At 45.6% G+C, this 16818-nt stretch overlaps 1 protein-coding gene across 7 annotated transcripts in view; it reads left to right on the top strand.

Annotated features, from left to right (window-relative positions):
* The window catches only part of PPHLN1 (periphilin 1), a 578487-nt gene that overhangs the window by 53423 nt on the left and 508246 nt on the right, over positions 1-16818 (top strand). The gene's annotated exons all lie outside the window — the stretch shown is intronic.

The following is a 16818-nucleotide window of genomic DNA, read 5'->3' as shown; positions in this document are numbered from 1 at the left end:
TGAGGGATGGGTGTACCATTAGTAGACCACTCGTTTTGTTAGATAGGTTTATTGTGCTGTCAGCATACCGATTCTCAACTTGCTTATGGTTCATATTGTCATGCACTGGAACGCAAATTTGCCAATTTGAGGAAAACATAATACATTGTTTTGATTCCTGATTACATCCATGTATTTTTCCATTCATCACCATCTATGCATGTTGATATATCTTCTTGTTCTTTATCCATTTCATAATTGAATATGTATTTATAGTCTTAGCTGTGTTATATACGCCACTTTTAAATGCTTCAGAAATAATAGTTGATCGAAGTAAATTAAACAAAGGCATCCAACTCATGGCAGGACTGGACTATGGCTTTACATTCTCCACGATTAAAAGAATGTTCAAATCAAATTCAGTACAACCTGGTAACTCTTGAGTGTTGTGCCAGCAGAAAAAAAGATCAGACTTGAGTATATGACCAGTCTGTGACAGTATTAGGTGCTTGTATTGCAGGACAGACTAGTTGTCACTTGGATGTTAGTGTACTAAGGGCCCATAGGATATGTTGAAGAGGTCAGCACAAGTTCTTTTGCAGTGTCTCAGAAAGTTAGTTTCTCATCTTAAGTGCTGTGGCAGTAAATCCAGTGGACATGTAGCTCTCTTGGGCCAATATGGCTTTAATCTGGTTGTGTTAATGGAGGGAGTTCTGTTTAAGGGGGAGGAGAAACATTGTTTCAGTAAGATTTCAAGAGATCTATGTATTAAGAAATCTTTTTTTTTTTTGGTTTGCTTTTATAACATCCTGTTTTAGAATACGGATCATTCTCACATATTAGACAAGAACATTGCTATAAGTCTATAGATTCAACAATCTGGGCTAATGCTCCCCAAGTCAAATACATTTAGTTAAGATGATCCCCCTATACAACTTATGATATTTTCGATGGCAACCACATGTTTTATAGAGTTTTTCTCAGCTGCTGCACACGTTTCCGTACACCAACTCCAGTCTTCAATCTTTTTTGGGTGGGGGTGGGATGGTGCATGCGATGCAGTGCCGGACAAAATCCAGTTTTGCTACGAGCAATACATTGGCCATCAATTGACGGGTGTCCACTGAGTCAGTATTTATCTCTGCAATACCCAGAATGATATGTTTGGGATTCAGCGTCAAGTTATAGGCCACTATATTTTGGTCCGGAATGTGCAATGCCAGGGCAATGCCATATCGTATGAAAGAAACCAGCTTCATCTGTATGGCATCTTGGACAGCAATTATCTTTTTTTCCTACCCATATTCCATAGCTTATTTGGATCATAATAAACCTGATAAAAGAATTTGAATTAAATCCATCTAAGCTTATCTGATATGGCCAGACATCTGGCTAGCATTTTAGCCTAATGCCACTCCCCATCCTCCAGTGAACCAACATCTTGCTGCCAGTTGTCATGTAGATGTGTAAAGGGATCTGGGGCGTTTATTACGAGAGACTAACATACAGGAAATCCCCATTTCACCCAAATTTCCCATCGTCACTTTGGGCTCAGGTACGTTCTTCAGAAGGATGTCACCGTATTGTGTCAGTGTATTGTGGAGCTGTAAATAGCAGAAGAATTTAGATTTATGCAACTCAAACTCCTCAGCGATCATTTTAAAGGGCTTAATATGATTGCTTGACCTACTTTTGAGATCTCGATTGAGTCTGAGGCTTTTAAACCTTCTAGTTTTGACGCCTGGGGAAGCAAGGAGCCCTGCCATTGAGTAGTTTCATTATTGATGGACTTTTACCATTTAATGTGCTTAAGGGCATTATTTCAGCAAACCAAGGGTGCCCTGGTCTGTTCCAGTGCTTCATGGGAGCTGATAAGCTGTACAACGTTGCCACTAGACCCTAGGTCCTCAGGTTATCCTGTGCTAGTCAGTGATTGGGTCCTCCCTGTCTCCAGATATCCAGTCATTGATTACAAGTTGTGATCCTTAGTAACACAGTAGAGTATCCAGGATTCACAGGCCTCCATCATGTGATGCCTGTATGCATTTGGTGATGAAAACCCGAAGCTGTGCACCTGCCCCATGAAATTTTGGGGAAGTGATAGGGGGATATGGCATAGGACATTTTTGGAGAATGTGTGGAAAACACGGCAAGACCACCCTCTTGAAGGGGACCCACCAACCCATAATTGAGAGGTAGCATTTATCCCAGGTCTCCACTTCCCTGTGCACAGTTATCAATGAGAGGGTGATGTTAAGGTTTCATCAGTGTAAGGGACCAGCAGGCAGGGATGGCCAAATGAGGGCCAGCTATTGGGACAAATATGGATTTAGCACAATGCACTTGCAAACCAGAGGCTTCCCCATAAGTACGTAGTATATCCAACAGTTTGGGGATAGATAGCTCTGGCCTCACTAAATAGACCAAAAGGTCATCCGCATGCAGTCATAGTGGCTAGATTCTGCCTCATACAACTAAAGTACCTCCACAGGGTATATCAATCAAAAGAACTTTATTTTGGCCGCTCGAGCCATAAAAGTACATAAAATAAAAAACCACAAGTATTTAAACAGACTGATCAATATTTGCAACCCTTACATTCATATAGGAGCTGACATCTATCTACACAAGAATTTAAAATGTATAAAAGCAAACTTTAAAACACATATGCCAAGTTTTAGAAAAGTTGTTAAACTTAATTTAAAAACACACAGAGAGTTACTTATAGTGATTTTGGTCATGTACTCCTCCCCTGTAATTACTTTAAAAACCCTCTCCTTATGTGCCACATGGCATTTGAAAAACGCGAAACGGCAAATACAATTGGAGGATCAGTATCATATTCAAGCACTCTGTGGGTCTCTTGACAACGAACAAACCCAAGGTTTTTGCATATTTGGATAATCCAGCATTTACGGGGCAAAACATATGCAGGGCAGAAAAACAGAACATGGGTTTCAGTCTAGGTCGTTGATTTACATACAGGACACACACTCGAGTTCTCAGGGGCACATAGGCTGGAGTGCACTGCCAATGGTAAATTTCCAAATCTAAACTGTAAATACAGTTTCCTAGCCAGAGGAGGGTAGATTAAAAAGGATTCTTTTTTGTATACCTCTTTGATTTTTAAAAACTCCATTGTCAACCTGCCCTCTTTGGCACTTTCTTGTAGGGACAAAAGGTTGGATTGCCTGCATTGATTTACGATATACAGCCTAGATGTCAAGGCACAAGAGAGCTCTGGAGATAACCATAGCTCTGGCCTACCAAGCCTAGCAGAAAGATTCCTAATGTGGGCCAGCCACAGCAATTTACTGGGATTTAATCTTGGCAAAAGCTCCTTTAGCTCTGCTCTAAAGGAGGACAACTCTGGGGTTACCCATACCCGGTGCCCAAAAATCAGAGGCCTAAGGGCAATCTCTTCGTCAATTGGCCTGAAGCCCAAATCCAGACGAAGGGAAACTAGTGGAGTGATGCGTGGAAGGCCTATAAGCTGTCTCATGAAATTGTTTTCCAGCTTGACGAGATCAGAAGTAGAACAGTGCCCCCAGAGCTCTGCCCCATATAGTGTAGCCCCCCTAGCTTGGGCCTTGTATATCTCAACCACAGGTTCTGCCGGCTTGTATACAGATGTTCTGAATAGTTTCATGATCCCGCCCACTGTTTGATTTAACCTGAGTCTGGCCTTGGCCATCTGGGGGCCCCACCCAAATTGCTCAGATAGTGTGATACCCAGGTAGTCGAATATCCTCACTTTTTCGAGGAGGGTGCCATTGAGAGAGGGATTTGGACACTTACTCTTCGGGGGGATTGAAGACCATAAATTTGGTCTTGGTCTTGGCTAAGTTAATCTCCAAGCCTATCTTGATGCAAAACTGTGCAAACCCGTCCAAAATACGTTGGATGCCTAGGGGTGACTTGGACAATAGCAAAGTATCGTCCGCAAACATCAATGCGGGTATCTTCCCAGTGGCTAACTTTGGGGCGTCGATGTCTTTTATATTGCTGAGAAAGTCGATGAGCCCATTAATGTAGAGGCGAAATAAGGTGGGGACTAGAACACATCCCTGTCTCACCCCCTTTCTGACAGGGAAGCGTGTAGAAAGTTCCCCTTGTTTTCCGCATCTCACCTGTGCATAGTTGCCAGTATGTAGCCTCACTAGCACATTGAGTAGATAGGGGGGGATCCGGAGATCACTAAGCACTTCCCAGAGCTTCTTCCTGGGAATGAGATCAAAGGCTGACTTCAGATCAACAAATATAAGATAGAGGCTGCCACCCTCCATCTTCACCGTTTTCCAGAATAATAGCTGTAATCTGAAAATCTGGTCCACGGTTGACATGTTTGATCTGAAGCCGGCCTGATATGGACTCAGAATCTCCTCTTCCTCAATCCACCCCTGTATCCGGGCCAGAAGGACCCTGCCCATCAGTTTTTGAGAGATGTTGATTAAGCTGATGGGCTTGTAGTTGGAGGGTAACAGAGGGCAGCCTTTTTTAAATATTGGTACGATCTCAGCGCCATTCCAGGTATCGGGGGGGGGGTTCGTGCCCTTCAGGATAGCGTTAAATAGAGCCCACAGATAAGGGACCCATATACTGAAAAAGGTCCCCCGGTAGTCTATCCAGACCTGGGGCCTTATTGGGGTGCAGATTGTTAATGGCATTTCCAACTTCCAGCATGGTTATATCCCAACCCCTCTCCTGGCAAAGCTCCGGAGTTAAACTCTTGCTATCTGGGCCAAAGGAACCATCATCCTCACAGTCCTACAGAGACTCAAAATGAGACTCCCACCCTTCGGGCGCTATGTTGGGTTCTATTGCTAAACGTCCTTCCCCCATCTCCAGTGCTCACGATCCCCCCAAAACAGTTTCAAGTCATTGTCCCTTAAGGCAGACCTAAGAACTTCCCACCTCTCTGTTTCCCATCCTTTCTTTTCCTGCAGAATAGTCCTCCTGTACCTGAGTCTGGCTAGTTTTATGTTGGGCCTATCTTTAGCCTTCACAGCGTGCACTAGCTCCCGTTTTGCTATGCGGCACTTGTTGTTAAACCATAAAAGTTTCGATCGATTAGTTACACTCTTTGAAGTCACCGGGTAGAAGATATCTGTCAGTTTTGTAATTAGCTCCTCGTGAATTTTCTGATTCTTATCTCTATCCTCTACCGCTGCCTCCACCTGTCCAACTTCTCACATTCTGGCTATCATAGGTGTTACTATCTGGTAGACTTTAGCCAGTTTACGGGGAGAGTGTTGGATGTGGCTCCATCTAACTTTCCTTCTATTATTGGTGATCTTTAAAGCGCTAGGCGCGATCAATGAGAGGGGACAGAGGATGGACCCACCAAGTTTCACCAGCTCCAGCATTGCAATCAGGGCATTGTGGTCACTATCCTGCCTCGGTTGAACGTGGAAATCCAGGACTTTTTCCCAGGTTCTGGTTTCCACCAAGATGTAATCTATTAGCGAGGCCTGGCCTGCTCTATTGAACGTAAATTGGGCAGGAGTGTCGGACTTGGTCCTCCCATTGCAATCCCTTAGAGATTGAAGCAGCATGAGTGAATGGACTTGCATAGCCAGGGGGGACCAATGTTTGATTGGGGTAATCTGCGGAGCAGGAATTGACCAATATAGATCTTCTGAGGGGACCTCTTGAGTTAGATGGGTAAGTGGCTAGAATTGGCAGTTGAAGTCACCTCCTAAAATTAACAGGGACGCTGGGTCCAGGGTTGGGATGAAGTGCCCTAGGTGATCTATGGTGGCAGACTCTTGTCTGTTGGTCACAGGTCTTGAGTAGACATTTATGAGGGCTAATTTCATCTTGGCAGGAAAAGACAGCAGAACACATTGAATGTCGTTGGTGGGAGTTGCCAGCTGCTCAGCTCTGCACCCAAGATGAGTGTCTACCCAGATCATGAGTCCACCAGACGGGCGCCCCCTCTCCCCTTTAGTAGCCAAAATATTAAATGTCGCAAAGCCGACCCTATGGTATTCTTCCCAGGCCCAGGCCTCTTGGAATAGGCAAATGTCCTGGTTGTCCACAAAAGCCCCCCAGTCTGGGCAAACTAGTTTTCTTTTTAATCCTGCTATATTCCATGATAGAATTTGTAGATTTTTACTCTTGGATCCCGACCTTCTAGATGTCTTCATGGGAATAGTACGGGGGGGGGGTTAAGCATCCTGATGTGCCCTCGTTGGTCTTGCGGAGACTCCACTGGGTTCTCCCACAGGATTACAGCCCTGATGTACAACACTGGAAGTGGCGGCATTCACTTTGCTCAAAAGGCAGTCTACTGATTGGATACTGGACCTATGGTCAAGGACCGCGCCACAGCCTGACTTTCACCCCTCCCACCACACAGTTCCTCGTTCTTTTGGACAGGGCACTGCTTGACACAATTGACGCCAGTGGAGGATCCCACCCCCTGTCAATCAACCTCCTCCAAACTTTCAAATCTGTTGCTCACTGCAATGTTTAGCAGAGGGCGCCTGCTATGGGGTCCCCACCTACCTTCCATAAGAGGACCGGGGCCTATGGGCTGGATTAAAACAGGTGCATTGCCTCTTAGATTAGTGTGATATTGTGGATAAAAGAAGTCCAGCGGGCGGAGACTTATTCCTGTGGGTGCATAACGGCAAGAAATAGATGAATTCAACAAGCTACTAACAGTATTGGGATTTTTGAAATTGATAACAAAACATTCCCCCCACTTCAGTTTTTCGACCATTGCCCAACCATCCCACTCTGCGGACCATGATTATCTCCCCAGCTCTGGCATACTCAAAATGCTTGTATCTTGCGAGCCAAAATAGGCATTTGTTTCTAAGATCAAGCTGGGATTCCTTAGCATTGTGGGCAGTTGGGGGAATACCTGTCATAATGGCAACATAGGGGGCACAAGCTGGGGGGAGATTTATGCTAGGCAGAGGGGACACATTATTCTCATTGTTGGAGTCCTGAGCTGTTAATGAGCTTTGTTTCCTATGGTCCTCCCGGGTTAGGGGATTGGCTTTAACGAATCCCTTTGCTGCGGGGCTGCTCCTCATAAAACTGGGCTCTTGACTGTCATTCCGATTACTGGGCTCCACGATGGTACTTGTTTCCCTGGGTTTGCCAATGGGTGGGGGGACCTCATTTGGGCAACCCCCATCCCATGGGTATAACTTGGACCTGCAATAGCCTCCTGGCAGCCTTTGCCGATCTTATCTCCACATAAAAGGCATTACAATAGTCTAATCTAGACAACACAAGGGCCACAACTGCCCCAGATTGTGCCAGTAATGAAGGATTTAATGTGACCATGTTAAATAGAAGTACGTAAACACTTCTTCATGGAGACCGTCAAAATGATGCTCATCCCTCAGCCGCTAGGTATTGATTTGGCATCCATTTAGGACGGTCACCCTGTTCTCCCCAAGATGAATTTCACATTGGGGAGCGGTCTAATAAACTGCATTGGAGGATTTTCACGTCCCGTACACTGGGCAATTTGCAGCTGGCATGAAAGAATGATCTAATTGGAAATACAAGGAGTGGGAGTGAGTAAAGAAAGTAAACTGTCAGGTTTTTGTCTGCCTCTTCTTCCAAGCATCACATATCCCCAGTGAGTCAACCGATGCCGCAAGCAGGGTCGTCCTAGCAGTTGCTCTAGCGCTAGGGGTGTCCAGTTCAGAGTTCATCACTGCTTTAAAGACACCTCCCAGTATAAAGGTTCCAGTGGGCAGTTGTGCTGTTAAGAGCTGCCAGTGTTGACTCAGTCACCGCTGGGGTTATGTAGGTACAAATAATAGACCATTTCCACCTTTCCAGAGTTCCACTAAGAGTTATAAAACGGCCTAGAGCAGGGGTACTCATAGTACGGGCCGCCAGCGGCCCGGCAAGCCTTTCTTGGCGGCCCACGGACCTTGCAGACATCGTACCGGTGTTTTTTTTTTTTTTTTTTTTTTTTTAACAGTGTCAGCAAACAGACTCTGCTCTGTGGGGGCCGGGCGATTCAAACGATAGTCCGAGTGGAGCTGCTGGTACGCTAAGAGGTGAAATAAAACAAAGCCGCGTTATCATGCAAATGGTCTCTTAAAGACCTGTGAAGTACTCGGGTGGGGCTGTGTGTGTGCCCTGGAAGGGAAGCTGCCTCAGCTGCCACACAAGCGGAGGGGGGGGAGAGGTGACAAAGAATGACAAGAGAACAGCAGGGTATGAGAGTCGGGTAAGGGGACAGAGGGTGACAGAGGGCAGTAGGGAGAGACAGAAACAGACAGAGACAGATAGAGATAGAGACTAACCGAGACAGGGACAGACAGGGACAGACAGAGACAGATAGGCAGAGACAGGGGCAGACAGATAGAGGCAGAGACAGACAGAGAGGCAAAGAGACCGACGGAGATGGAGAGGGAGATGGAGAGGGAGACGGAGAGGGAGGGCGACAGAGAGAGAGGGAGACGGAGAGAGAGAGGGAGGGAGACGGAGGAGGGAGGGAGACGGAGGAGGGAGGGAGGGAGGGAGATAGAGAGAGGGAGAGAGAGATATGTGTATGCCGGGTCCGGTGGCTCAGTGGACGAAGGCGTCAGCTGCAGGGACCGGTGTTCCACCTCATGGTCACAGTTTTTTTTGTTGCTCTAGCCCCGCCCCCTCCCCCAATAACCCCGCCCCCAAGGTGCCGCCCTCGGCCACAAACCACACTGTAAATTTGGCCCCCAAGAGAAAGTTTGTGAGTACCCCTGGCCTAGAGGGTCATGGAAGATCACGGATGGAACCAGAAGGAAGGATTGCATAGAGGTATATAGAATCTCCCTTGCTTGCAGGAGAAGGACATCTGAGCCCAGTTTCTTTACATAACTAAGGACTGTGTCTCTTTTATATTTATTGATAAGCCCATTAATGCTCCATGCAATGATACAGTGAGACCTATCCATCGGTGACTGTGTAAGAATAAGAAGCCATGTGATGAAACTGGACGGAGTGTGTGTCCGTGTGTCTTGTGAGGAGAGTTAAACTTGAACACACCTTTAACAGAGGGGATACCTTTCCGAAGCAACCAACCCCATGCCCTTCCCTCCAAAGCCAATCTTTCAAGCCCTGTTCCCATTCACCCTCCACTTCTCCCCATGAAGTATCAGTTTCTCAAACTTTAAACTCCATATCAAAGATACCCCACCAAAACATAGATACACAAAATAACCAACAACAAATAAGGGTTAGACTAGTGCATGAAGAAGCAGACTCACAGTTGTACAACCTAAGAGAGCACAATAGCAAGTTCATGTCTCATCAGTCTGTGTTTGCTGCTTATTACCCCCTGAGAAAGGAAGGTGGTGGCCTTGGGCTAAAAGGCACGGAGTCCCCAAAGCAGTGCATTCTACTTCTAGGGCGCTGTAGTAGTTTCCAATCTCCAGTACCCCAGTCTCCTCGTGGGGAATCTGAAGGGCTGCCTTTGTGCATCCAAAGCCCAGACATTCCTCTACCCAAATCGAGGCACTTTTAGATGTATCGAAGAACAGAGCTTTGTCCTTGTATATAACCATAAGCTGTGCTGGGTAGAGCAGCCTATATTGTTTATTCATAGCCTGAAGTTTTCAGTTTACCTCCAAGAAAGATCGGCGCTGCTGCCATGACAGTAGACAGGAGCCGAGCCACAGTGCAGCTAGCCGTGATTACCGGATGCTTGCAGGATGACATCGTGGTCTGTAAAATTAAGAAGCCCACAGTTGGCGGTCTTGGAGGGGCACCAGGCGGCGCACGTCCCCTTAACTATCCGTGTGTGTGTTCGATTATGAAACAGGATGACGCCTGCTCCTTTGGGATCCATGTTTTCAGTCTGTCTGCAAAGAATTGCGTTGGATGGGATCCCTCCGCTCCTCTGGGATTACAGCTATTTGGATATTGTCTCTCTTGGAACGACCCTTTGCATCTTTGTCCCAGCTCTCCAGCTGGTGTACATTTTTTATAGGTCTGAAATCGCGGTGGGGAATTTTTGACAAATTAGTCCCTCTGCAACCCTGTCGACGCTTTCATGTGGTCTTTACAAAGTAAAGAGAGGTCCATAATCGCATACCCTATTTTGTCGCAGAGTTCTAGATGGCCTGCAAAACTGAGGCTGTGGATGCTAAAGGCCCTCCGAACTCTGTGTCTTATGGGTTCCCTTGTGCGATGGAGGAAGAACGCAGTGTGTATTTATCGATCTTTGCCTATGGGGGTTGAGCGGGTTGCTAATCCTTACCCATTTCTGCACCTGTCAGATGAAGAGACGAGGGCGAGGAAACCCGTGGGAGGGGACAGGCTCACCCACCCCAATCTCCGTTGCCAGAGTCAGGACTAAATGTTTTGCTGCTCTTATCAGGGCAGCTGAAATGTTTCACATAGTGCTGGCCTGCTTGGCACAAGTTAGATTTATTATGACGACGACGGCAATCCTGCGAGGTCGCCCGAGACTACTCAAGCCTGCCCCTAACCTAGTCTTAGAGATCTAACAGCCTTTGGTGAAAATGGGCCTGTTGAGTAACGTGACCCTTCAAGTGGCGAATCTAGATGTGGCAGTCGTTCAAGCAAGGCCATCTGTGTCATGCACAGTACATGACTGAAATCCAGGGGGCACCCTATGTTCACAGGTCATGTCCATGAACCGACTGAGGCGGGGTGGCACGGTACCCTCCGCTATTTGGGAGTTCCAGTGCTCAAAAGGTGGAATATGGAGGCAGGGAGGGTATGCAGATAGCAAAAATCATCCTGCTACTCTCGCTGAGACTTTCACTGTATACCGGAAATCATTACATCAGAGATTAAGATTCTTCATTTAAGACCCTTCAGAATCTGGTCCGCATTCGCCTTTACAAGTGTCTGTGTGTAAAATACATCTGGCTGGTCTGTTTGCTGTACAGCACTAGGTCACAAACCATCACTGCTAGGATTTTGTAACAGCAGGGTGTATAGGTGAATTAGTAGAGCAGGGTCTGGTGACCATGTCAGAGTTCATCGGGCACAGACAGATGCTTTCTTGCAGATACTCCGTGCGCCTAGTTTACTGTAGACGAGAAATTCTTAAGTATCAACAATATAGATCTATACTCCCTAACCTGTCAAAACCTGAAAATGTTGCTTCACGTGACAAGCTCAGCTGGATAAACAACTAGTAATGTGCCAACAAGAGTTAGACGAGGACCAGAAAGTAGCAGACCTGGCTAAGCTGTCAACCTCAACAATGCAAAATTGTATTTTATTTGTATTATAGACCCGCTATGATAGCCAAATAGTTAAGTTTGCAAGAGGTGCCTTGCTCTAAATACTCTTTACCAAATACTAATATTTTCATACATTTTCTGATTGCTATGCTTTTACTATATTCTTGCAGGAAATATTTGTTTTCTTGAGAATGTAGCAGGAACTGAATTTATGAGCCTTCAAATGACAATAACGATTGGTATTCATAGGAACGTCATGTCACTGATACAAACAATAATACCTTGTACATGTCTCTATGACTAATCGCCATAAATACCATTGCAAGGGGATGAAAAGAATCCATTCAACCAGTGCCGACCAGTGGAAGAGTGCAGTGCTGTGCTAATACAGTGAAGGCTGTTAGCTTTCTAAGTCTGGCAATGCATCTGTAAAATTTCAAATAGTTTAGGGGAACCTTTCAAACTACCTTGCAAAAGTTTAAGGCCAGCTATTCACCACTAACAACTCATCTTTTAGTGGCTCACCATCTAAAGCATGTTTCATTTTATGTGGCCATGTCCTATGTTTGGGAAGGCAGATCTTATGCATCCTTTGTATCCTCTTCTGCTTCTGCGTTTGTTGGCCCTATTTTAATTTTTAGTTCATTTTTATTGTGAACCGTTTTTCGACCAGCATAAGCAGCCTCTTACCCACACAACTAAAGACAGATAATTTCGGCAGATATTTAAGACGTTATTTGTTGTAGCTCCAAGAAATTCGAATTATTAAATAAGTCAGACAGTACACTTCTTCTGGACAAACTCCGGGCAAAGTAAGAAGCTGAAGTAACTGGGAAGAGAAGGGCGGAACAGAAGTGCATTGCTCGGTAAAAGGGACGATCCAGCTAAAAATATATTGAAACAATGCTACTAGTCGTGAGTAAGCATTAGGCATGTGCTAGAAAGAATTCAAGGGTGCCAGCAATAGAATCGAGGAGCTTTAATGTTCAAGACATCTTCAATGTTATCACAACTCTGATTGCTAGATAAATAAATGTGGTTATAAAGTGCGAGATTTTGTTAGTTATAAGAATGTTTAGGCCATTGAATTATCTGTGCATCAGTCATAAAATAGCAGATGCACTATACTGTCAATAGCACAGTTCCTCCACCCCGTTTAGAGGTGATGGAACCACTGAGTTTTAGATGGTGAAGCCTTACTTGACTCTACCAGTGGAATTCCTTGACCCATTGGTTCAACCACCACAGGACCACTGGGTCATAGTAGTGATTTCCCCACACTATGTATGGCAGCATGACTATCGCTCATGTTCCTGTCCTGGAACCATCCTGTGAAATATGGCATTACCGGGTAAGGAAATGCACAATGACCACCACTGCTAGGAAACAAAATTCCCAGTACGTCAGAGCCATAGTTTTTTTGTTGTGCAATAACAAAATTCCTTTTTGGGAGTATGTTCTTCCAGTGCACAATAATTTGACAAGTGAGTGCATCAAACATGATGGCCGCTTGACAAAAGATCATTACCTTCAGTAGAGCTTCCAAAGTGGGAGCTTCACTGAATTCACAGGGATCTTTACCAGGCAAACGGGGAACTCTACACCAGGAGAGTGAGGCAATAGCTTCTGCTGACCGTGCAGGAAAGTGGGCTGCCCACCAGTTTTTAAATGTAGCCTATAGGGATTTATGAGGGCCCATTGTAATTCATTTATCCCATTTCTTCTGGCCATTATTTTCTGTTGTTTTCCTGACTCGTCCGTGGGTATCTAGTCAGTGTTTTGAAGCAGATATTTCCATTCCACTAAACCCAGTAAACATCTGGTGGACTATGTGTCCTATAGACCCTTCTCCATATTGCATACAGATCAACACCAAAGTTTTGACTAGGCGAATCACTTATCTCTTACCGCATTTGATTTATCATGTGGGGTTCATACTGAGGAGGCAAGTTGAAGATAACATAAAAAAAATCCTTCACATCGTAAATAATGCTAACTAAGGGAAAGGCAAAATGATGCCCATATTCACAATTGATTTGTGCCTAGAGGAGGTGTTAATTTGTGTGCATATTCGTGACCTGACTTAACAGGCGTGCTGCAGTTTCATTGGGGGACGGAAAATGCCTGAAGTATTTTTTAGTCTGACCATACTGTCCTTAAGAGAGTAGGGAATGGGGATACAAAAGTTTACATCTTACTGTCGGGCTTTCTAACTGCATTATTTATTGGAATGGTCCAAAGAGCTCTTTTGATAATATCTTAGCCGGAGTCCTACTGTTGCAGGTGCCCTGGATCAATAGATCAATAGATCATAAAGGGTGAGGCCGTTGTACACTTCCCATTTTCATACTGCTGATCTGTGAGTAGATAATGCTGTGGAAGCAAATAGAGGGCTCACTAGCTTCCATTACCACTCACTGTGTGGGTGCAGGCACTTTTTAGCTCAAATAAAACCGAATGACTTTTCAGAATTTAAATAGAGCTGGTGTCTATGGGTGGGGAACTTGGTCTGCAAAGCACCAAACCAAATATTTGATCTAATGAAATAGGAATATGGATTGGTGGAGGAAGTGAGGTTTTGGTTTCCTAAGGTAGGTGAGTGAGGGGCAGCCAAGGCCCTGAGTGCATTAAAAAGCTATGACTTGGAAGAACTTATGATTCCTCTTGCTTATTTATAAAAACTTGTTTGGGTCGCTTAAAAAGGAGAGGTGGCATTTCTGGGAGATGGACCTGGGCCTCGAACCTGAGGTCAGTTAATGAAGAGAGGTGCTGAGAAGGTCTTGGTTCATTAGTCTCGTTCAAGGATAAGCATTACTACAGAAAATATTGTATTGATGGTTCCTTACCCTGACCAGGCTCCAAGATTTGAATAGTAATAGAGCTTTGTTCTAAGTGTTCCGATGAGAGGAGCATAATATCCCACTTCTTTGGTACCACCCATAGGTATACAGCATCTGATATGAGGTACTGGTGGATATTGCACAACCATCCAGGATCAGGGTGCTCTGAGCCAAAGGCAATCATGGTTGGCTGTATGCTGGGGGTGAAGTGGTTGAGGCAAGGGGGAGAAGGCCCAGAAACTTGTGGAGCCTCTTTTTGACGCTGAGTAGGTAAGTGATTCTAAGCAAATAGGGCACATCCAGAACCCTGGGACACATTGCTTTTGATCACTGAATGCTGTCTGACCCCTTGTATGTCTTTTTTACTTCATTTCCACAACACCTGAAAATTTTCACAGTAAACTTTAATGGCCGCCATTTAGTTTCTAACATTCCAAGAGTCAGCCATTCATAGTGCTTGCTGTCACAAGACTTGTGAGAGCCTGTCGCAAGACTTGTGGAAGCCTCTTGCTAGAGCATGAAGGCTCACGGGAAAACAGGCCTATCCACCAATCCCAGGCCTCCATTTTTGATTTAGCACTCTTGGGAGCCCAACTGCCAAAATATGCAATTATGTTTGAGCCTTATTATTTCACAATTTACTCAACTGATTTACACCAAATCAGAAAAAGCACAATCTGCGGACCAAGATTTAGCTTCCTGCTGAATTTGGTGTAGTTCAGCTCAGCAGTTTTTGCTAAAACCGGTCTTAAAGAATTCTGTGGAAAATGCATAGAGAGTTTTAAGACCCTCCTTTTTAGGTATAGGCTAGCGAAGGCTGCGCTTGCGCAGTCTCGCTTGGCGATATTTAATGTTTTTTAGTAGTGGGGCTTGAACCCGCCCTCTTCCCCATTGGCTGGCTTCCTAAACGGAGTCCAGCCATTGGAGGAGAGGGGCGTCTGTCCATTTTAGCCCCGTCTTTTTCGGATTTGGGGGCGTGTTTTTTAGTTTCTTTCTCTCCTTTGGAATGTAATCATTCCAGCCAATAGGAAGAGGAGAGAAAGAAAAACACGCCCCCGAATCCGAAAATGACGCTGCGTTTCTCCGAGGCATTTCTGCTTGACCTCGGAGAAAGATGGTGGTGTTCATGGAACGTAAACCGGTAATTCCAATTGAAGTTTAATCTAAAGGTTTTCATTCTAATAAACACAGCATGTCAGTAACGTTAGATTGTATCGCAGGAACTACTCCATATAATTCCGTACTACTGGTACAGCATGTGTTGCAAATCGTAATTTTTTCTTAATGGAGTGTCTTGTTTCGTTCTCTCCCTTGAACGCGCCTGCCTATTTCTTGTGGGTGGAGGGACTCTAGCGAACAGGGAATCCCCATACTTCTTGGTGATTGTTAACGCAGGCCCATTGCCCTCACGTGCTCTGCACGTTGTAATGTTGTATGGGAAGCTGCACTGGTGGCCTTGTCCGGTTACAGAATCTGCATTTGAGGCGAGAATATGTGCTCCTTTCACCGGCTAAAATGCGGACTCGTTCTTCCAGAACCCTGTGGCTGGGATCCTATTCCGGGGACAAGCGGCCATCGGTGAAAACGTCCCCGGGGAAGGTGAGGGATGGGACTCTCGCTGCTCCGGGCATCCGGAGATTTCAGGGGCGAGGATAACAATTGTTTAAGTCCCCACCGAGGCGCTGTCCGCCCTAAACCACAAGTCTGTGCCACCGCCATCGTGGAACTGAGCTTCCTTTTTAGGTCTCGGCTAGTGAATGTGTATGTGTCTAGATCTATGTGTGTGTGTGTGTGTGTGTGGTTCTGTATGTGTGTGAGGCTCTGTGTATGTATGTGTGAGATTGCGTGGGCTGTGCCGTCTTTTACTGCTTCTTGGCCGTGGCGGGCGGGGAGGGGTGGCGTGTGCTATATGGGACGTGTATGGATTCTTATTGGTTCTTTTGTATGAGTATTTTGCTATTCTCTAGCCTTGTGTTTTATTTTTTTTGCAATCTTGCCTTGTTTTTTGCAAACGTAAACCGGTAATTCCAATTAAAGTTTAATCTAAAGGTTTTCATTCTAATAAACACAGCATGTCAGTAACGTTAGATTGTATTGCAGGAACTACTCCATATAATTCCGTACTACAGGTACAGCATGTGTTGCAAATCGTAATTTTTTCTTAATGGAGTGTCTTGTTTTGTTCTCTCCCTTGAACGCGCCCGCCTATTTCTTGTGGGTGGAGGGACTCTAGCGAACAGGGAATCCCCATACTTCTTGGTGATCGCTGACGCAGGCCCATTGCCCTCACATGCTCTGCACGTTGTAATGTTGTATGGGAAGCTGCACCGGTGGCCTTGTCCGGTTACAGAATCTGCATTTGAGGCGAGAATATGTGCTCCTTTCACCGGCTAAAATGCGGACTCGTTCTGGCTGGGATCCTATTCCGGGGACAAGTGGCCATCGGTGAAAACGTCCCCGGGGAAGGTAAGGGACGGGACTCTCGCTGCTCCGGGCATCCGGAGATTTCAGGGGCGAGGATAACAATTGTTTAAGTCCCCACCGAGGCGCCGTCCACCCTAAACCACAAGTCTGTGCCACCGCCATCGTGCAACTGAGCTTCCTTTTTAGGTCTCGGCTAGCGAATGTGTATGTGTCTAGATCTATGTGTGTGTGTGTGTGGTTCTGTATGTGTGTGTGTGTGTGTGTGTGGCTGTGTGTGTATGTGGCTCTGTGTGTGTGGCTCTGTGTGTGTGGCCCTGTGTAAGTGTGGGTGGCTGTGTGTGTGTGTGGGAGGCTCTATGTGTGTGTGTGCCTCTATGTGTGTGGCTCTGTGTGGGTGGCTT

Source organism: Triturus cristatus, chromosome 4_1 (genome assembly GCF_964204655.1).
Source record: "Triturus cristatus chromosome 4_1, aTriCri1.1, whole genome shotgun sequence".
Lineage (NCBI taxonomy): Eukaryota > Metazoa > Chordata > Amphibia > Caudata > Salamandridae > Triturus > Triturus cristatus.
The sequence above is the reverse complement of the archived record's forward strand: the minus strand, read 5'-3'. Positions and strand labels throughout refer to the sequence as shown.